At 52.2% G+C, this 22,454-nt stretch overlaps 1 protein-coding gene and 1 long non-coding RNA gene across 7 annotated transcripts in view; one reads left to right on the top strand and one right to left on the bottom strand.

The window, feature by feature from the left end:
• The window catches only part of CORO2B (coronin 2B), a 134,326-nt gene that overhangs the window by 99,160 nt on the left and 12,712 nt on the right, over positions 1-22,454 (bottom strand). Inside the window, exon 1 of one of the 5 annotated variants that reach the window (XM_072809374.1) lies at positions 20,149-20,288. The exons of 2 other annotated variants lie outside the window; for them this stretch is intronic. The gene's annotated coding sequence lies outside the window, so the exon portion shown is untranslated. Of the gene's footprint in view, positions 1-7,593; positions 7,722-10,381; positions 10,527-20,148; positions 20,289-22,454 lie in introns of those variants that run through there. 2 more of the 5 variants (XM_072809372.1, XM_072809371.1) reach the window with 2 other exon arrangements.
• LOC140623195 (uncharacterized) lies at positions 14,617-21,701 on the top strand. 2 transcript variants are annotated; one of them, XR_012022859.1, is made up of 4 exons: positions 14,617-15,192; positions 16,119-16,285; positions 18,054-19,621; positions 20,666-21,701. It is a non-coding gene; the product is annotated as an uncharacterized lncRNA (long non-coding RNA). The 2 variants fall into 2 exon arrangements; XR_012022858.1 differs by having other exon boundaries at positions 14,617-15,511.

Genomic DNA, 22,454 nt, shown 5'->3' with positions numbered 1-22,454 from the left:
CTGGAAAGGAGAGCCGCCTTAACAGCCCAGATTCTTCTATCTAGATGCAATGTAAGAGAGAAATCAACTTCAATTTTGTTTATGCCACTTTATGCCATGTTTATGGCCTTTAAAGACCAGCCCGAACCGAAATCCTATTTCTGATCCCATTTCTCACTCTTTCATGACTCCAGGGGTGCGGGTGGGGGTCGGGGGGTGTCTGTCTTGTGCTTCAGAAAAGCCAGGGAAGACACGGCACACGAGCCAGGACTAGAGTCTTGTCAATCCCATGGCCTCTCCTGGAAATTCTGGGCAAGAAGAGAAGATGATGGGTTTCTCTGAGGAGTCATCAGTGTTGGTGCAGTTAGGGAGGGGAGTCCCATGTTGTGCTAAGCCCGGCCATGCCAATTCCCTGTGCAGGCCCGGGGGTGGTTAATGGCTCTGTTGTTCTGCCTTGGTAAGAGATGCCAAGGAAGTTGTTCTAGGCCCCAAGGAACAAGTGGGGTGGGGAGGGCCGAGATGGGTTATAAACCAGGCGCTGCCATCTGTCTCTCCCCACATGTTGGGCACTCCCAAGCTATCGATCTACACACTGGAGGAATCCCCAAATCATCCAATCCCACTCCCTCATTTATGGAGGGGGAAACAAGTCATGTGTGTTCAAGGTCAGCAGCTAGAGAGTAAGTTACCAGCAGGCCACGGCTGGAACCCGGGTTTCCTGGCCCCACTCCGTTAATGGGCTTTCTAGATGTTGTGCTCCAGCTAGTGGGAGAGCCTGGCTCCCAGAAATTAGCAGTATGCAAAATCCGACCAAATGACCTCCCCTCATCCCCACAGCTCTCCTGCCCACCCCAGACCTCAGATCAGAGCACTCCCTCCTCCATCATCCATTCCAGGATTTGAGGGCTCCCCTGCAGTGCTGGGCATTTCTCAGTCTCCTAAGTTCTCTCCCATTCTCTCTTCCTCCTCCTTGCACACTACCCCCATAAATAAGTGGAGTTACTGCTGATTTGGCCTTACGATCATCATTTCAATGTCTGCACACAAAGAACTGCATAGAAAATAAGAACTTGCTAAATTCAATGCCTATCTTTATCCCTCTATATTCACTTTTGGTCCTTGTCAACATGTATATGGAAAAGACATCAAGAGCCTTTAAAATCTTCATTCATTTTGTCTCATTGTATCTATTCTTAAGAATCCACCCCAATAAACAACGATCAATGGGATGCATTTCACATATTGGATATTACTTAAAAGTCGAAAATTGGACCCACCTAAATGTCCAATAATAAGAGGTTGATAAAATCAACTATGTTGGGGCACCTGGGTGGCTCAGTCCATTAAGTGTCTGCATTTGGCTCAGGTCATGATCTCATGACCTGGGATCGAGCCCCACATCGGGGTCCGTGCTCGGCGGAGGGAGGGGGGGAGGTCTGCTCCTCCCTCTTCCTCTGCCCCTCCCCGCCTGCTCATGCTCTCTCTTGCTCTCTCTCAAATGATAAATAAAAAATCTTTAAAAAATCAAGTATGTTCACGTTTATAGGATAGACTGTTCCACAAACATAAAAGGGATATACCACATTTCATCAAATCTAAATCAACCACTTCTAGGACTGACCATTACTTTATATTATTCAGAGGAAAAAAAAAATGAAGTCATTAACTGCAACATGCTATCAATTGAAAATACAATTGCAATTTCAGGGATCACAAAATGTAAAAAAAATATTATAATCAATGAAATATGGTGTAAATAATACCATGGAGGAATGCTCTCGATACAATATCATAATAATAAATGCACAGGGTAGGATAAGCTCACATACACTCAGAGGAAAAAAAAAATCTAAGTGAAAGGAGGCCTAAAATACAAAGGGTAGTACCCTGAGAGAGTAGGCTAAAGGGTGATATTTTATTTCCATCTTTACGGTGTTCTGATTTTCCAAATTTCCAGAATGAGCAAATGTCACTTGTATAATCTAAAAAAGATATTGTAATTTTAAAAGTCAATGTAGAAATGAATACAGTGGAACAGATAGAACCATGGTGAGCACACACACGTCTATACAGAGGCTGTCCCCACGAGTCGTACTCAGTGCCTGGGGTGCATATCCTTGTGTTGAAGAACCGCAGTTGGTTTAGCTTGGTTGTTGTTCATGAAATGTTCGTGGATGTACGTGAAATATTTCCCAATTTTTTTGCCAACACAAATAAAGCCTTGTGCAAAATGCTTCTTTTGTGCTCCCTCTCGGGGTTTTTCCTTGGCCCCTTCCAGGGTGTCGAATGAAAGGTGCTACCTGACATGTCTGGGTGTTGGTTGGTATCTCTGTTGGAGTCAAGGGACAGGATGGTCTAAAGACTATTTTCACTCTGACGCTCTGTTTCTAGATGTGAACATTCTGGATAAGCCTGATGGCACATTGGCCTCCCAAAGCTGCCTCACAGAAGCTGGAATCCTTCTACTGGGGAGTAGAGTATCACACTCTGCAAGGTGATAAGCCATTTGAATAAGGAAAATGAAAAGTTCCCTGAGAGATGGGACTCTGGGAGAGACGTACTCTCAGGTATAGAAGATGGACATAGGATCTAGCCTGAGGCCAGGTTTCTTTCAACAGAACTTAAAGGCACAGGGTGCTTTGGGAAGGGGCAAAGGGATAGGGAGGGATGGGCAAGTAAGAGGGATGTATGTGAGGAGGGGACATCAGGGAAAATGCAGAAGGGACGTGAGACTAAAGCAAAGGGCACAAGTTTTCCCAGAGGAATCAGCAAGCTGGAGCAAAACTGCATCCCTGCAGAGCCAGGGAAAGCCAGGTCTCTACCATCTTTGGATGTTGTGCCAAACCTCCTAGAGGTATTTGGATGAGTAGGACAAAAGGGTGGGGCGGGGAAGAGCAGAGGAGCATGAAGATGCAGGATTATAACAAAGGATCCACATCCTGGTGGTGCCCATGCTCAGTGGCCCCAAGGGACCAGCCAAATGTTGGGAATGGTCAGAGTCTTGGACGGGGACCAGGAGACTAAGATTCACATTGCGACTCTTTAAAGTGACCTTCAGTACATCATCATGTGCTCTCCAGTGGTCAGTTTCAGGAAATATGAATGGAGAGCAGAACCCAAGTGATCTTTAAGGTCCCTTCTGACTCGGACATCTTATGGTTCCGAAACAGATGCAACTCAATCAAGTAGCTCATTAAAGCTCATTTCATTAAAGAAAATTATTTTATTTTTAAATAATAGTTGTATATATTTAAGGTGTACAACATAATGATTTTGTGTGTGTGTGTGTGTGTGTGTGTGTGTGTGTAGTGAAATGGTCACCAAAGCCAAGCTAATCAACATCTTTCTACAGTTAGCGTGTGTGTGCATGTGTGTGTGTGCACTCTCGCATATGGGGAGAGCACCTGAAATCTACTCTTAGCAAATTTCCAGGTTTTAATACAATATGATTAACTAGAGTCACCATGCTATCTCTAGACTTATTCATCCCATAGAACTGCCACTTTGCACCCTTTGACTAACATCTCCCCATTACCTGCCCCCCACCCCATCCCATCCCTACCCGTCGTAACCACTATTCCGCTCTCTGCCTTTATGAATTTGGCTCTTTAGACTCTACATGTAAGTGAGATCATGCATTTTTTTTTCATCCTGTGCCTGGCTTATTTCACATAGTGCAAGGCCTTCCAGGTTCATCTGTGTTGTCACAAATGGCAGGATCTCCTTCTTTAAGGTGGAGTCTTGGTCTGGTTCCATATACACACACACACACATATCAAACATGTCACAATTTCTGTATCCCTTCACCCCTGATGGAAACTTAGGTGGCTTCCATATCTTGGCTATTGTATATAATGATGTGAACATGGGAGTGCAGATATCTATTCAAAGTACTGACTTCATTTCCTTTGGCTGTATACCCAGAAGAGGAATTGCTGGATCATATGGGATTTCTATTTTTAGTTTTTTGAGGAACTTCCATGCTATTCTTCATAGTGGCTGGACCCATTTACATCCCCACCAACATGCCCCGAGTGTTTCCTCTTCTCTCCATCCAAGCCAACACATGTTATCTTTTTTGTTTTGTTTTGTTATCTTTTATTTTATTATCTGACACTAGCCATCTGAACAGGTGTGAGGTGATATCTCATTATGGTTCTGATTTGCATTCCTCTGATGATGAGTCATGGTGAGCACCTTTTCATGTACCTGTTGGCCATTTGTAGATTGCTCTTGGAAAAGACGTCTCTTCAAATTCTTTGCTCAATTTTTAAAATGAGGCTGTTTGTCTTTTTGCTATTGAGTTGTAGGAGTCCCTTGTATATTTTTGCACATTAACCTCTTATCAGATATATGGTTTGAAAGTTTTTTCTCCCAGTCTATAGACTGCCTTTTCATTTTGTAGATGGTTTCCTTTGCTTTGCAGGATTTTTTAGTTTGACGTAATCCCAATTGTTTATTTTTGCTTTGGTTGTCTGAGCTTTGGTGTTTTGGATATCCAAAAACATCACTGCCAAGGCCAACGTAAAGGAGCTTTCTCCTTCTTTTTTTTTTTTTCTCCAGAATGTTTACAGTTTCATGTCTTACATTTAAGTCTTTAAATCCATTTTGAGTTGACTTTTATGTGTGCTTCAAGATAAGGGTCCAATTTCATTGTTTGGCATGTGGATACCCAGTTTTCCCAATACCACTGAAGAGACTGTCTTTCCCACTGTGTACATTCTTGGCGTCCTTATCAAAAATTAGCTGACTGTATATGCTTTGAGGTTTTTTTCTGGGCTCAAGCCACTCATTTTATTCATCAAACGATTACTGAACATATTATCTATGCAAGGCACAGCATTAGGACCAAAGGACTGCAAAGCAGAATGGGAGGGGGGACACACCTACAGAACATACAATAACTCATCAGGCACCAAGCTGCCCCGATCATTAGTGACAATCCTAGGAGGCAGGTACTATATTGTCCCCATTCTACAGACAACAGAACTGAGTTTCAGGCTTATTAGGTCATCTGCACAAGGACATAAATTAGTAAGTAGTTGAGTTGAGAGCCTAACTCAGGTTAACCCACTATGTCTCATCTTCCCTCTTAAAAAAAAAAAAAAAAAAAAGGCACTACTTTTGCTCACAATCCAGTAAGTGCCTGAGCTGGACAACTAACTGCCATGCTGGGCAGGAGGCGGGACAATGACTGATTAATTCCAATAGAAAGATGGGGAAGGATTCGAGGAAAAGCGGGCATGGGAATCTGCCTGAAGCTTAACTCAGATTCCAGATTCGGAATACAGAACCAGGGGCAAGGGAGGGAGGGGTGGCATTTGGCGTAGAGGAGCAAAGGCATGAGTGGACAGCGGGTGAAGTTCATGGGCCATTTGGGAACGAGCAGGGAGCTTGTTGCTGGAACAGGGCGTCTGGAGATCAGGGCAGGGGACCAGCCTGGGAAGACGGGGTCAGGAGGCGACTGGTCTGGGATGTCAAATCTAGGGTAGGCAGTGAAGGGGTGCACCCAGGATCTGAGCCTGCCTCCAGCTCATCCCCCACGGGGTCAGGGAGTGGCTCAGCGCCTGCTTCCTAAGCCGGGCACTGGAGACCATGTGCTTTCCTGCGAGGCCCTAGCTCCTCTTCTGGTCTCTACCCGTTTACATTTACTGAGCGCTGCTGGCCTCCTGAGGACAGGGTCCATTTCTGACACATCTCCAAGGCTCACCTTGTAGGGGGTGCTCAGTAAATAGCCACCTAGTTAATTTTGACTAACAACTGGAATAATCACCACATCCGATTTTCTCTCTGTGCCTGAGTCTCTGGCCGGTTTCCACTAAGAAAACTGGTGGGTGGAGGGGAGAGGCTGGTTGCACAATGATGGGGCCCCTCGGGGATGGGCTAGGGGGCCAATGTGGATGACTCATGTGGATTCCAGGTCAAGCCAGTGTACCGAGTGGGATCTCTGGGCTCCCCCGCCCCATTCCATCCCATCTGCCATCACAGCCAGTGATGAGGCCCAGAAGGCCCATCCACACCGCGTGCGGTGCAAAGCGGCTCTCAATCCCACGTCCTCACCAACTGACCCCAGCTCACCCCGGGGCAGCTCGAGCAGCAGCCTTCTACCCGTAGCTCTTAGGCCTTTGGTTAAGTCACATAGGATGCTCCAGGTAAAGAATGGGAGTGACGAGGCCAAGGGCCAGCAGCACCTGAGTGTTAGGCCAGGCATGGGAAGGGGCTGGGGGCGGCCAGCAGCAGAGAGAAGATGGAGCCCTGGATACTCCCCGACTCCGCACACACCTCTTCTTTCCATTGACCCCACGATGGTTCAAATGCCTGTTACCACCTACTAGATGCTCATTGTGGGGATCCCCTCATCCCGGAGCTCACACAGCCAGCGCCTCCTTAAACATAGACCCTCGCCAGGAGAGGGATGAAAGCCCATTCCTACCGCCCGGTGTGTGTGAGCCAGGTCACCAAACCCTCTTCCCCTCTGCTAGGAAAGGCTCAAGAGCGGAATGCTGGCGGGTGAGGGCTAATTCTCTCCATGGAGCAAATGTGCCCCTGCAGGGTGCCTGCACCCTGGGACGAGGCCCCACACTCAGGTCACTCCAGTCACCCATAGCTTCCTCCCCCTCTCCGTTCCCCACCTGCTGGGACCACATCCCAGCCCCTGCGCCCCCCCACCCCCTGCCCTCCAGGGGCACAGGTCAACACTGCTCGTCTGTGACCCCTTCCCTGCTCCCCAGGCACACTGTGCTAGCACCCATGCCCTCGGCCCTTTCCACTGCTGCCACCTGAGGACAGCTGGACTGGACTTCTTGCTCCCGCAGCTTTAGTAAATACTGCTGCAACACTTGAATGGATGGGTGGGGGGCTGGAATCGTGCACCCAGGAGGTGGCGAATAATGGCGATGATGATGATGACAAGAGGAAGAACTCCAAGTCCCCTCCTGCAGCCCCCTCACTCCTGAGAAAGGGCCACCAGGAGTCTGGCAGGGGAGGGGTGGAGAACGAAGCCTGGAGGCCCCAATTACTCAGGGTTTGGGGTTCTGGTTCCAGGGGGGTGGTTCCTCTCTAGGCTAGAAGGAAGGGGGAAGAAGTTGGGGGGCATTTCTCTGACTTGGGTCTTCATGTCATTCTCCAAAAATTCATTCCCCTCCAAATCCTTGAAAAACAGAAGTGCGCCCCGCCATGTGCACACGCACACACACACCTGAGAAGGTGGAGAGAGCCAGGCTCCCTGCCAGCCAGAAGGTCAGCCTGCTCGGATTGGCCCGGCCAGGGGAGCAGAGCATGGGGACGGAGAGCCGGCCTTGCTGGCTATTTCCCCAGGAGGCCTGGAGACTGTGACCACCACTGCTGGGGTCTGGCCGTGGTAGCTGCCATAGGAGACCGACCCTGGGGACTGCACAGCTCAGGTCACAGGACAGGCTCTGGCTTCTGGCTCTGGACCCACAGGCACCCCTGGGGAAGCCACCAGGTTTGGGGGTGGCTGCAGAGAGAGGAGAGGTTTGCCCAGAGGCAGAGCCCGAGTTTTGACTGGAAGATGATAAAGGCTGTGGGCTCTCAGAAAAGCCAGCCACATGAACACGGGATGGTGCCCACTCCTGGAGATCTAGTCTGACCCACCTTCGAGAGAGCCAGAGAAGTACCATTTTAAGAAGACTTGGAGGTGGGTTCCATGTCCGGTCCCCTTGAATCCAGGTGTGGAAGTGACACTAGGTCATAAGAAGCCATGCCTCTTCTATCTTGTTTGCTGGAATGCTTGCTTCTGAAGCCCCGAGTCATGATGTAAAAAAAAAAAAAAAAAAAATCTGACTACTCTAGGCCACCATGTCATGAGGAAGCCCAAGCCACACAGCGCTGTCACGTATAGATGCTCCAGTCCCCAGTCCCAAATGAGCCTGCCGTCAGTCACGTCACCTTAGTTCAGGCACCAGACAAGGGAGCGAAGAAACTTCCAGATGATTCAAGCCCCTTAGCTCTTCAAGTCACCCCTCATCATTTGCATTATCCTACCTAGGACCCCAGACATTGTGGAAGGGGGACAAGCTATTGTCTTTGTGCTGCGTCTGACCCACAGAACCCATGATCGTCTGACCACAGAACCCATGAAACTCCTTGCTAACCCCTCCATCGACTCCAAAAGACCCCAATGTCTGTCTTTATCCTGGTGAGCCAGAGAGAAAGCCGGGAGACACTCAGAACATGAGAGAAGGCTCCTTTTTGTAGTGTCCCCCCCTCCCCAGTATGGGACACCCTTTCCTCGGCTCTGAATCATCCACAGTTAATGAAGGCTGTATCGAACACCTACAAAGTGCCAGTCCTGTGCCAGCAGCTCCAGGGATTGCCAAAAATGTCTTCCATGCCCACCGCTCTGCTCAAGAAACCACCCCCTATCTGGAGCCATCAGAGGCTGACCAGAGATACCGGGGCATATGCAACTCTGTGCTAAGTTATGTTCCAGATTTTTCTGTCTGTCCCAGTTTCAAACACTCTGCCCTGCGATACCCATGAGCTAGCAAAACATCCCCATCAGTTCAACGTTTCTGTATCCAAACCGCGCTTTCCACATGGCCTCTTCCACCCAGAAGCAGCTCAAAACTCTTGCAGTTGGGTGCTAGTTGGTACGGATGACCATTCCCCCCTCCTTGACGTTCTCTTTGCCACACCTCCTCAGTCACCTCTGGGGGATTTTCCTGTCCTTAATCTCAGCAAGGTTCAAGCCCGGCCACCCCCTTCTCTCACCTTGACCCAGCTGCCCCCACCCCTGGGTTACCTGGGAGCTCTGAACAAACACTGATACGATCTACCCAGGGATTCTGATTCAACGCCCGGAGGGACCTCCGTTGGTGCTGTGTCATGGCTGAGACCCACTGCCCTGCCTCGGGTCATCCACACTCGGGGATTTCACACCATCTACAAGCTGACGGCTCTGCAATTTCCACCCTGGGCCTGGGCCTCATTCCTGAGCGTTCATCCCATCCATTTGGATTCTCCCATGCATGCTTGGCTTAACACATGGGCACAGATTACTGATCCTCTCCCCACCCCTATCTGCTCCTCTTCGGCCACCGTGACTCCCAGTAAGTGGGACTTCCATCTACCAAGCGGATCAACCCTCAAACCTCAGAGCATCTGTGAATCCCCCATCCCTTCTCCCCCGGCCCGCCTCTAGGTCCTGTCCACTTTCCCTCCATTTGGTTTTACACAGCGATAACCACGGTGTGCAGAAAAACTCCGCATCCTTTCCTTTTCACTCAGCATGAACATTTTTCCACATTGCCATATCATTTTGGTATTAGAATTTTTAACAGCTGCAAAATGTTCTATTGAATAAATGCTGCCTAATTTACTTAGCCAGTCTCATATTGCGAGGCCTTTATTTTGCTTCCCATCTTTTGTTGTTATAAATAATGCCATGATGAGCATTTTGATGCATAGAGCCTTTCTGCGTCTTTGGATTATTTCTTTTGGACAGATTCCCAGAAGCAGGATTACTACTAGGTCACAGGATATGGACATTTTTGTGGCTTGTGATGCATGTTGCCAAACTGCTTTGCAAAAGGCTGATACTCCTTTACTTTTATGTGTCCTTGATAACGGCTCCTACAGCGTTGGAACACACTGCCACAGGACCGAGGACAACCCGGGGCAGCTGGAAGTTTGGAGTTTCTTTCTTTTTTAGAAGGCCTCTTAAAAGTTTGCTTAATTTTCTCCAAATGAGCAAGATAATAAATAATAGAGAAAGGCGAAAGGAGACATATAACCAAACATAACGAAGGCACCTACAATCTCACTTTTGCACGGGTTCCCAGGACCTCTGATTGTTGGGATGCTAGCACAAAGAACTCACTGGATTTACACAGAAGTGAAATGGTTGTTTTAGGTTAGGCCTGATACATACAGAGAGCTGGCCTTCCGGGGAGTAGCCCCCTGGGAACCTGGGAAGGACATGCACGTATTCTAACCACATCGTGGAGAGCAAATCAACACTTTTTTTTTCTTTAAACGAACACCAAAAAATTACTTTTTAAATTCCCGGAGTGAAATCCCACTTAGGACTGGCTAGGGATGGCCTCAGTGAGGGCATAGCTTTGCCCCTCACTAATAGGGTTCCTCTCCTTAGCCACAAGCAGAGTTATGTAGACACAAGCTTGGTCTTTTCAAGGAGGGAATGATGGTTTGGTGAGGGGGTGGGGGGAGGCTGGCCATGAAGCTCCAAATGATTTCCTGACCTTACTTAGAAGCTGGTGTTGAAAGATGCTCCCAAGTAGGTCTCAACACATTCTGAGCAATGGCTGGAGCCCCTGGAATTCGTGTGACATGAGGGGACATCTAAGTGACATTGTGGGCCAGCAAACACAGTGGGGATAAAGAGGGGCGGGTATGTTTCCGGGGGGCGGTGGGGGCTTACTGTGCACCAGGCTCTGTGTTCACTCCTTTTGTAGGTGAGGAAACTTGATGCTCACGATGCTACTTGTACAAGGGGGTGACCGAAGTGACTACTCTTACTATCCCCATTTACAGATGGGGAAACTGAAGGTTTAAAACCCGTCCTGGACCTCATAGCTGTAGGGTGGAAGAGGCCGGGATCTGGGCCCCACCAGTCTGACCCCACAGCCGGCCTCTTGTTCAGAATCTCCAGGGTTGTGCACGTTCTAGAATGAGTCTCCGAAGGAAACCAGCTGCCCTTCTGAATTCCTGCCCCCCCCCCCCCGCCATGCTCTGTCCACCTTGACCTCCCAGCTGAGTTCCAGCGTCTCCATGCGTGCTCCTCTGCTAGGGCTGCCGTGACAGGGCGCCACAGGCTGGCTGCATTAAACCCCCCCACAGTTCCGATGAGATCAAGGGGCTGGCAGGATTGGTTTCCAGGGAGCCCTCCCTTTCCTGGTGCTCACATGGCTTTTCCTCTGCGTACCGCACACTCCTGTGTCTCTTGCTTCTCTCATAAGGACTTCAGTCCTACAGGATTAGGGCTCCACCTTTCTTCCCTGGTTCATCCTGAATCATCTCCTCAAAGACCCCATCTCCAAATACAGTCACCACTGGGGGTTAAGGCTTCAACATATGAATGGGGAGGGAGGCGGGGGACAACCACTTCAAGACACCGGGTGCACCTGGCTCTGCTCTGGGAGATGCAGACTGCTGGCGTCTACTGGGTGACCTCGCACTGTCCCCGTGGCTCATCCTCCATGAAGGCCCTTCTGTCACCATGCCTCGCCTTAGCATCCTTGTGTGTACTGGATCATGATTATTTAGAGGTTCCAGGCCAACATCCCCTCCTCTGTGCTATCTTCCCATCCATTCATTCAACTCAGTCATTGCTTTGGTCAGCCACTCAGCCACCCAGCACCTAGTTTAGTAAACCAGTCACCTGCTAGAAGCCGGGCACTTGCCAGCCCTGGGACTTTGATGGTGCATGAGTGCACAGGACAGGGACAATTCTGCATCTGAAAGCAGCCGACCTGGCTACTCTCTCCCTAAGCCCAGGCCACCTGATATCTGTCACCTGCCCTGCCAAACCCAAACTGGGCAGGGGGCTCTCTAGCACCTTCCTGCTCAGGGGGAAACAGGCGTTAATCCCATGGGACAGCTGTTTCCAAGCAAGGGGTTGCAAAGCTCTGTGCCCCCTCCTCTAAAATAAAATTGCACGCATCCCAACAAGAGAAATAACTATGTGTGTGTGCATGACTCGTACAAGCAGTCCCTCTTTGCCCACAAAACAGATTTGCTTCCATGAAATACTTCTATTAGAAGAGCAGAACGGAATTACTTCAAGACACCTGGGTGGCTCAGTGGTTGAGCATCTGGCCTTCGGCTCAGGGTGTGATCCCCGGTCCTGGGATCGAGTCCCACATTGGGCTCCCTGCATGGAGCCTGCTTCTCCCTCTGCCTGCGTCTCTGACTTTCTCTCTCTGTGTCTCTCATGAATAAATAAATAAAATCTTTTAAAAAAAGAAAGGAAGGAAGGAATTACTTCTTTGTGTTCTTAGTGGGGAAGAAAGTAGGCTTTGCTTATCTCGCTGAACTTCCCTTCACTGGGGTGGAGAGCTATGAAACTCACAGCTACCATCCTTTCCCCACAAGGGGCAATAAAAGAGGAGACACCCCAAAGCAGGCAAATTATGGGACCCTCACCAACCAGGGCAATAAGAGCCCCAGGAACCATGGAGATGACCGCTGGATCCTGTTTAACTTGGGGACACAACAGAGCCAGACAGGAGTTAAAGACACATGTTAGAAAACCAGCGAGAGCCCTTGTGCTCCTCTTTCTCTTTAGTGGCCTGAAATGTCTGTATCAAGGTGAATGAAAACGTCTATGTAAAGTATGCGTGTGTCAGAGTCAGACCCTAATGTGGGCCAAATATCCCAATCGCTGCGATACCCTCCTTGCCTCTCACTAGCTTCCCTTCACGGCACCAAGAGTGATCTTCCATGAAAAATTGGGAATCTGGGACTCCTGGGTGGCTGAGGTGGGTTGAGCGCCCACCTTCAGCTCGGGGCGTGGTCCCGGGGTCCTGGGATCGAGTCCCACATCGGGCTCCCTGCATGGAGCCTGCTTCTCCCTCTGCCTGTGTCTCTGCCTCTCTCTGTGTCTCTCATGAATAAATAAATAAAATCTTAAAAAAAAAAAACAACCCTGGGAATCTTTTAATTTTTTCGTCACAAAAGAATACACACTCGAGTGACCCTTTTAAACCTAAATCCAGTGTCATTCCCCTGTGTAAAGCCAGTAAACAGCCCCCTCCTCTGCCCTCAGGAACAAATCTGTGGTCCTTGCACATTGGATACTGGAGGCCCCCTCTTCGGCCTGCACCCGGCATTGCACACGGAAGCCCCGAATGCACTCAGCTTCTTCCTGGCCCATGGAGTCTGTTTCTCTTCTCCGGGCCTTTGCACATGCTAGTTTCCTCTCTCTCGGCCACATTTCCTAACTTGGTCAAATCCTCCTCCTCCTTTGGGTTTCTGCTCCAGGGCCACTTCCTCAGGCCAGCCTTCCGATTCCCCTCGACTATGTTAGCTGCTCCTGCCCCAGGCCTCCTTGTACTTCCCTCTGCCTCGGTTCCTCACCCAGCACTGTGAGCATCAGGCCCCACACCCTGCACTTCCCTGCACCTGTCCTTGACCGTCAAGCTGCCAGGTCCCTCGTTTTATCGTCAGTGCTTACAAAAAGGCAGCACTCGGGGGATGTCGGGTGAAGGAAGGCCCAGTGACAGGTGGGTCCCAACATCCTTCCCACCCTCCCCGCTGCCCTGGTGGCCAGGGAGGCATCTCATCCATCACTGCATCCCCAGGGCCCAGCCCAGGGCTTGGCACACGGCAGGTGCTCAAGGACAGTTGGTGGCCTTAAAGAGGAGAGGGCATGGGGGATCAAGAAGATGACTCCGCTTTCCGGATGGTTTTTCAAATCTCTCCTCTCTGTCAGCCGTTCACACACCCAGAAACTCGCCCACCACCCCATCCCTTGAGGGAGACACACACATTGCAGGGTGCCACTGCCCAAAAGGCTGGCTGGGAGGTATCCTGTCTCTTTTAATTAAAAGCCAGACAGGCGGCCTCCTCCCCTCTCATTCCTCTGTCTCCAGGTCACTTCTGGAGACCAAGAGTCAGCAGGACAGATGAGAAGGAAGTGCGGTGGATGTGGAGAAATCGCTGGGTTTGCATCTCTCTTCTCCCCACCCCCGACCCTCCTCCCCCACTCGTCTTCCCCTGTGGGGGACCAGGCGCAGGGCTGAAGGGCCCAGCAGCCAGGAGGCTGGGCCCTGGGCCAGGGCTGCCCCCGCTTGCTGTCTTCATTTCTTCTAGTCTCTTTTTCGTTCCCACTCTTTCCCCCAAAAGCCTGGGCATCCCTTCTTCCTCAGGGATGGGAAAGACAGAGAGCTGTCTCCTGGTCATCATGCAGTCGTGGGAGGAAGAGGGTCTCCAGAAACCACACCGACAGAGAAGCTCCCAGGCCTGGGCCTTCGGGTAGGACTGAGTGCCGAGAGAGGCTTCTAGCAAAAACCCCTTTTCTCCTTCTGAGCCCTATGAGGCCACCACATCTGAGGCTCCAGAGAGGTAGGCAGGGAGTTACCTATCTTGGAGGAGCTTGTTACCTGGTATGAAATGAACCTGGTGTACACTTGGCAAAGTCCGCTTCTGGGCAACTGTGCTGAAAAACAATCGTGAAGCACAGACCAAGCACAGTGGCAAAGGGGGCTGGGAGAAAGAGAGATTCCAGGAAGGCTTCCTGGAGGAGGCGGCATTTGAGCCAGACCTTCAAGGAGGAGGGCAACTTCCACAGAGAGATGGCACTCAAAGCAATGGAATTCGGAGTATGTGTGTGTGCTATAGATGAAAGGGTATTTGTTTAGTTGTTTGTGGAGGAAGGGAAACTCCCTGACCTGCAATGAGGCTGAGATTGAGATCATCGGAGTGTCTTTTATCCCTTGCGGCACAGTGTTGGGGTGGATTGTGGATTCCCCCCCCTGGGGGGGGGGGTCTGCTGAGGTTGCTTGCATCCCCTCTCCCCAGCCCCAGGCCCCGTGTGGAGGGGGGCCCCCAGTCCAGCAGCACCAACAGTCTACGAGGAGGGACAGGCAAGGGTCCCCTAGCCGGTCTCCAAGGATGCAGTTCATTAGAACACCTCCCTCGTTGCCATGGAAACTCCAGCCCCACAGAGGCTGGGTGAGAGTTCCTGAATTCACTCAGGCCTCGAGCACAATTAGCCAAGATGAATTTTTGAGCTGGAGCATAATGAGACCCGGACGTCCGGAGAGCATATGGCAGCCGCCCAGGGGACGGGAGAGCCCCAGCAGAGCCCACTGCTGTTAGGAGGTCACCAGGCCACCGCCTCTCTTGGGCGAGAGGTCTGGGAGGCACTGGGGAACACTTCCCCCCCTTTAGAATTCTTCAAGGGCAGCACAGCCGATAGCAGTGTTGGGGGGGGGGAGCGGGAGATAGAAGAATAGGCTCCCTATATCTGTCCCAGGCCCTTCCAGGGTCAGGGCTGGGGAGCTCTATCCTGCACCCTTTGATAGATTTGCCGACAAATGCATCTCACATGGCTGAAACCATGCTGCAGGCACAGAATAGCTCCTTCTGTCCGTGCAAAAGACAAATACGTCATTCAAACATCTCTACTCGAACATATACGGGGCCAGGCACGAGAAATGCATCACGGGATCCGTGGCATCGCATGCTCCCTCCCGCTCAGGACGCGGGGCTTGCCCTCTGGCAGGGGAGGTAGGGCATCTTCAGCTATAACCCTCTTAGCACAGTAGTGACAGAAGGACAGAGTTGGGACTTGAGGAGAGATCAGAGGAGGCTCCGTGGAGGAGGTGGCGTTTTGGCTGGACCCTGAAAGCAGGGGGCAGGAGGCACACGTTGAATCTGGGGGCAGCAAGCACACCAGTGTGGCTCGAGGGCGGGGTGTGGGCAGGAGCCATGGAAGTAAACGTGGTCGGAGAGGGAAGGCTTTGAACACCCAGCGAAGTGGCCTGGGCAGGGGGAAGCCAAAGAATATTGCTGCCCAGGTGGACAACGACTCCAGGTGCACAGGCTGGTAGGACTTCCTTCCTGCCCCCTCCCCTAATCCGGGGCAGCCCAAGCCAGCTTAGGCCTAAAGCCAGGACAGGCTCAGAGCAGGGCAGCCCAGCTCGTGTCCCCCTAGCTCCCGACCCCCAGCTTCCCTCAAGCAGCATCACCCTTGCGAGACTTCCAGAATTTCCAGGCAGAATGGGCGCTTTTTCCTGGCAAGGTTTCTGCACCAAACCCACAGCGCCCCAGACACAGACTAGGTGACAGATGAGCCCCTTGCTGCCCAGAGAAGAGCCCGGCATAGAGAGAGGAAGGGAGCAGGGAGGGCGAAGGTTGGCTGCAGAGCCACGAGTGGGAAGTAAGGAGTTGGGGAGAGAAGGCAGAGAGGCCCCCCGCATCTGGTGGGCTGGGCGGGGCGGGGGGGGGGGAAATGGGGGGGACGCTTGCCAGGGACTTGCCTTCCCCCAGCTTCTCTGAGGTCCAGACTTTTTTAGAAAGCAGGCTTCCTATCCTGAGAAAATGGGATCAATTTTTTCCAGGAGGTTGCTATTAGCAAAATCACTGACCCTGCAAGACAGAGAAGCAGAGATGGCAAAACTTCCTGTTTGTTCTCTCTCTCTCCACCCCTCCAGCCCCCGCCCCCAGCCCTCTCTCTGGCCAGCAACCCAGCTCAGGGGCCCGGGAGCCAGGACACCCCAATTCCGGCCAGCCGTCGACCCTCTCCTCCTGAGCTTCAGCCTCTGGGGGAGCTGATTTTCTGAAAGTTGGAAATGCTCTCAGAGCCAAGCATGTGGAACAGGTAGGTGGTTCGGTTGAGGGGGGCTTGGATCTGGGACACGGCCGCTGACCGGAGCCGGCTCCTCCTTTGTGCCCCAGGAACCCCAGTGCCCCACTGACTGCTTTCTCTTACGTGTCCCCACCGACCCCTTGCCTCCAAATCGTCAGCCTGTGCCCTGTTCCCTCTCCAGCCCTCACCGTTTCCACCTGGCCGGCTCAGGCCTCCTGTCCCATCCACCACGATGGCCCCTGACAGGCCTGCTGCCCCCCGGCTCACCAAGAGCAATGGGTGTAACTGCAGGCCCCAGGGAGAGGGGCAGGGCCAGCCCCACAGCCTGGACCAGAGGTTGGCTGAGCCCCCTCTCTGTCCTGTGAGCCTCAATAACTCCACTAAAGCCTCCGTGTGCCAGCCCAGTGAGAGCTTTTTATTTGTTTGGCCCATTTTCCCCCTTGATGAGAGGGAAACAGAAATTAGAGGGAAGATATGGGTTAAATGCAATACTTTTGAGGGACATTTCAAAAATGGCCAGGTAGCTAAAGGGCGTGGGCTCCACAGTGCATCAGGCATGGGCTAGGACCCTGGCTCCACCAGCTTACCAGCTGTGGGACCCGGGACACGCTACTTAACTCTCTGAGCCTCAGTTTTCTCAATCATAAAATGGACACAACACACCCCGTGCCACCCACCCTCTTTCCTCACAGGCTGTTGAAAGAATGAGATGCGTGTAGAACAGTTAGCATAGTCCCTGGCACATGCTCAGCGCCAGGTAAACGTTGATCATTAGTATTTTGTTACTGGCGAATTCAAATCCTACAGCACCTCCCTCCTGGCCACCCAAACCCTGGCCAACCCGGAACAGAGGTGGGTGCCCAGCGGCCTGCAACGTAGCAACATCACTTCCCTCCTCCCTTCTTCTCCTTGACCCGAGAAGGCTGGGCCTCTTCTTAATTGCTCTTTGGTTTTACTCCATTTGAAATGAGCAGGGCACCAATTCCCCGCAGGAAAAAATAAATATGTTTCTGCTCAAAATACTAATGAGGTTGGACGCCAGGTGAGGCTGGCAGGGGAGGCCACCCCCGAGGACTTCTGCCGAGCCCAGCCGGCCCTGCGGGAGCACGCAGCCCAGTTTGGAGCATCCTCAAAAGGACAAGTGGGGTGGGGAAGCTCTGGTTTTGCTCCACGGGTACCGGCCAGGGGCTGGGCTGGCTCAGGTGACCGGTTGCGGCGGGGGGTGTGGTAATGCCCCACGGATCTGTGGATCCAGCTCCGGGAATACCTGGCTGCCATCTGCCTCTCCTCCCACCCAGTCACCGGGCCTGGAGAATCCTCTTCCCTGTGCCCCAGCCTCTGCCCTGGGTCAGCGCCTCATCAGCTCAACGTGGCTGCTGGGCGCTCGACCTCCAGTCTCTTCTGCCTCCTCTCCCCACTGCTCTGAGCCGTCATTCTCAAGCAGTCAGTCAACAAACAGTAGCGAGCAGGAAGCAGGTGCCAGCCTGTGGGAAGGAGGAGGACTCAGCCTCCTTTCTGACCCTCTGCCCTCACACTGCCCTGGACCAGGGCCTCTGGCTGCGCCTTCAGGGACAGGCGGCCTCCCCCACTCGGAGAGCTTGCTGCTCTCGGCCCGCAAGGGCTTCCCACACTCCACGTGGCTCCATCCCTCCCCTCATTCCACTCTGGGCCTCCACATCCCCCTTCCAGAGCCACCTTATCTAAAATAGCCCGGCCCTTTGCTCGCCTATTGCCCCATCCCCAGCCCCAATGCACTTTTCCTTTTCTTTTTCTTTTAAAGATTTATTTATTCATGAGAGACACAGAGACAGAAGAGAGGGAGAAGCAGCCTCCATGCTGGGAGCCCAACGCGGGACTCGATCCCAGGACCCCGGAATCACACCCTGAGCCAAAGGCAGACGCTCAACTGCTGAGCCACCCAGGCGCCCCTATGCATTTGTCTCAACAGCCTTTACCACCCCCTGACACCCTGACATCCTAATATTTATGTATTTCTCTTCTCTCCTGTCTCCTGAGCCTCCAGAGCCAGTCCCTTGAGGGCAGGGGGGATCTTTTGTTCAGCGATGTTGCTGTGCCCTGTGACCTAGAACGGTGGCCGGCGGAGTATGTGCTTGATGAATATTTATCGTCATGGGATCTATTGACTCCATCATCTTTCTTCTCTATGAAAAGCTCTGGACTGGCTGATCCGCTACTGGCCCCAGCCTCAATCTGCACTTCTCTGGCTCCTCCCGTGGCCCCCGCCCCAGCTCCCAGCCCCTGCCCCCCACACTTGATCCTCTCTGGGCCACCCCAAAGCTCTGGATACCCCAGCAGCACTGCTGTCCTTGTCTCCACTCGCACCACATGCCCTGCTCGGCACCTTTCCGAATCCTGCTTACCCTACACGTCAGACTTGAACATCACCTCCTCCTGCGGGCCTCGTCCAGTCTCTCTCACGCCCCCGGCCTTCAGGACCTGCGATCGGTGCTGCCCCAATCACGTCTCGGGATCAGTGTCAGCCTCTCAGGCAGAACTCAGCTTCCTCAATGGTGGGGGACCCCTGTCCCCTCTGTCCCCTCTCTGAGCAGTGCCTGGCTTGGAGCTGGTGCTTCCTGGATCAAGACTCAGGTGCTTCTGACACTCACACCGTTATTGACCTTCACCTCTTACAAGGCCCATCGTGGATCTGGGAACAGCGAGCCAGTGATGTCGCTGGGAACCGAACCTTGGCCCCCGGAGAAGCCTCTGCAGCCCTGCCCCGGGGGCCAAACAGGACAGGGTGCAGCGTGGCCTGCCGGGACGCTCGGGGCCCAGAGCGCAGACTTTCACATCTGAAGACAAGGCCAGCCCCGCTGTCAGGGGGAAGCGCAGCCGTGCTCCTTGGTGCCTGCGACTCCCGCGGGGTCTAAACCGGACAGCCGTGTCCCCTTCCTGGGAGGAAATCCTGCCCGAGTTCTCAGAGACACATGCAGCGGGACTCAGCTGGAGGAGGAGGGAGGGAAGGGGTCCCGGGGGGGCCTCGGGCCTGGGAGCCTTCCCTCTGGCCTGACCCCGCAGGCCGCAGCTGAGGCTGCCGGCTGGGCTGGCCGTCCAGTCCTGCCTCCGGTCAGTTCTCTGGCCTCGAGCACTGCACAGCGGGGACTTCTGCGTGGTATAATGCTCCCTGCGCCCCTTCCTCCCCCTCCACTGCTCCCCATCCCACAGCCCCCCTGACTCTCCAAACACTGGCAAGAGACAGACAGAACTGGACTGATACCTCTCTCTTTTCAGAGCTGGAAACAAAGACCCAGAGAAGTCAAGTAACTTGCCCAAGGTCACACAGCACAGTAGAGGCAGAGCCCAGGACAGAACTAGGCTGAGATTTCAGTTAGTATTTGGAGTCACTAGGAAAGCGTGTGCCGAAAGGCTTTCCTGGGACCGGAGGCAGGGGGTTGGGAGGGCTTTCGGTCCCCTCCAGAAATCCCATCTCCCCCTTCCTTCTGCAAGCACACAGGCTCTGTCTGGCTTTAAATCCAAAGAAATTCCTTCTCTGCTCATTGGCTCTCAGACACGGGAAGCAGCCCGTTCCCTGTGGCTTCTTCCCTGGAGGATGCGTTCAATAAACAGAACCCCTTTCTCATCTTCCTGCATACATATTTCAGGAGGCTGAGAAACAAACAGATCTGCATTTGCTCTGCTGCCGGCTACTCAGAAATGGGGGCTCCTGTGACTCCGACAGGACCCTCACCTACCCCCCGCCCCCCGCAGTGTCCCCCAGGCCATGGGAAATACAGGATGGCAGGGACAGCTGCCTTCCTGCAAGGGGGGTGGCCCACCTGGGCGGGGGAACCCGGTAGGAGTGGGAGAGTACAGCCCCGCTTTTTACCAGGGCACCCCCCGGCCCACCCACCTACCGCTTGCCGTTCCTAGAAAGGGGAGCACAGGGCCTGCTCGGTGTCTGTTGTTCTTGGGGATGCGTCAGTCGCTGCTGCCCAGGACCACAGCGGAGGGGACATGGGGTTCCTGCACAGACAGGCACCTCCTACAGGGAGGGGGTGCAGAGCCTCCAAGGGCAGGTGGACCACAGCTCTGGCTGGAAACCCTGGCAATTTAGCGGGCCAGCCCCCCCATGGCTCCCCCACACCCTCTTTTTGTTTATTCATTGTCGATCACGGAGCACATTACTCTTGAGCCAAGAACATTCATCGGCTCCCCATTGCCAACCGGATTTTGACTTCTCAGACTGTCATTTCCTGTGCTTCCCAATCCCGCCCCACTCCGGCTTCCCAGCCACACCTCCCTCCACTCAGTCACACCGCACACCACGGTTAGCCTGCTTGCTCCCTTCCCCGAGATGAGTCCTTCCCTCTCCTAAATGCTAGCTGCCTCTGCCTCTTCCCCTCTCTCATTCTTTGCTCTCACCATTTTCAGGATGGCGAATGAGCCACCTCCTCCCTGAAGCCTTCCTTGACCATTCCTACCCCACGAGGATCCCCCCTGCCTCCCCGAGCTTCCTCACGGATCGCCGTCGCCGCTGCCACCTGGGACCTGCTCCTGTGACACCCTCACGTGTGAGGTCTTATCATTCCGACTCAGTTACAAGTGTCTAGAGAGCCAGGTGCCAGCTTCTGTTTCAGCCAGGTATCTGGAGGATGAGGGCTGGCCCTGGACATGACTCCAGAAGGAAATTCAGCTTTAAAGAGATCTTCATGCCTGGACTCTACTTCCCGGAGAATCTGATTCTATGGTTCTGGCTGGAAGGGGGCAGAGAGGACCAACTACATCATCTGTAGAGGCCCTTGATCAAAAATTATAAAGAATTTCAAGATAGTATCCGCAGAACATCAAGCGTCACACAGGTCACAATCCCACGAAGCTGGTCCTGGGGGCAACTATTTAAACTTCCCCAGGGGATGTGCACCAGCCTTGAGAGCCACCACCAGTCATGACAATGTGGGGCCACTGAGGGTTCTGCACCTCTGAGCTCCCAGGGCAGTAACGCGCCTCTGCGTGCCTGGGTTGCCCGGAGCACAAATATTTGTCAAAGGAATGAATATATGAACGGATGGAGGGAAATGAAGCTTGAACTAGAAAGCCGGGAAGGATCTTTTTCCCACTTGCTTTAAAAAATCAAATATATTAAATATTAATACTATATTATTAACAAGTCAATATAATAAGTCAATAATTGTTTTGTATAAAAAATAAAATATTCATAGTTTAATATTAATATACTAAAACACATTCAACATGCCCATAGTGCACAGGCCTTAAGTGTTCAGCTTGAAAAGTTTTTACACATGCTAACAATCACTTGACTCCCATCCCTCCAGACGGTTCTCTTGCGCCCTATCCCAGCTAATACTATACCCCACCTCACCCTGGGTCACCAATAAAAAGTGAATAGAATGTTCATCAGAGAAGGGCTCTCTGGCTGGAGGAGGCTGTATGGAAAAGACGCAGAAAAGGCTGAGTTCCTGGTGCGGGAAGGGCTGCTGTTTATACGGAATGAGAGGGAATAAGCACAAAGTTTCCGACCGGCTCAGCCCTTGCTCAAAGTCACGGGGCAAGTTGTGTCAGAGCCAGGACTCAAACTCTGATCCTCAACCCCCAAGTTTTGTTAGCTTTTCACGACCTTGGCAGTCCGGAGTGTGTGTGCACACACATGTGCACGGGGGCGTGCGTGTGTGTGCACGCCCTAGAGGATGTAGCTCAGAGGGAGGCGGATGGGGCAGGGTCTGAGGCTGGGCAGCAATAGGGAGTAAGTATATCCGTAAGCTCCTCCCGCACCCAGCCTTGGACCAGGTGATTTTATCCTAAGATAGCTAGAATGGCCTGAATAGTAAATGGAAGAGTCATATGAACAAAAAATGATAAGTCTCTATTTTACATGACATACAAAAATAAAAATAAAATCTAGCAAGACTGAAGATCAGAATATAAAAAGCAAATGTCTAAAACTACGATGAAAATAAACTAGATTTATTACTTTAGAGTAACAGGATCACTCTGAGAACACAAATATGAAACAGTCACTTCTATTTTGGTGTATTGCCTTCAGAGGCATGCACCTGTGGGCACACAGATACACATCTCTATGTTCATCACTGCCTTGAGGTTTGTATGACACTAAATTGGACATACATACTACATTTTCATCAGTAGAAGGATAGATTAATACCGTGTAATTGCTATGATAGGAATACAGTATTTAGGAAGA

Source organism: Canis lupus, chromosome 32 (assembly GCF_048164855.1).
Source record: "Canis lupus baileyi chromosome 32, mCanLup2.hap1, whole genome shotgun sequence".
Taxonomy (NCBI): domain Eukaryota; kingdom Metazoa; phylum Chordata; class Mammalia; order Carnivora; family Canidae; genus Canis; species Canis lupus.
Note: the sequence above shows the minus strand (reverse complement) of the source record. Positions and strands in the feature narration are given on the sequence as shown.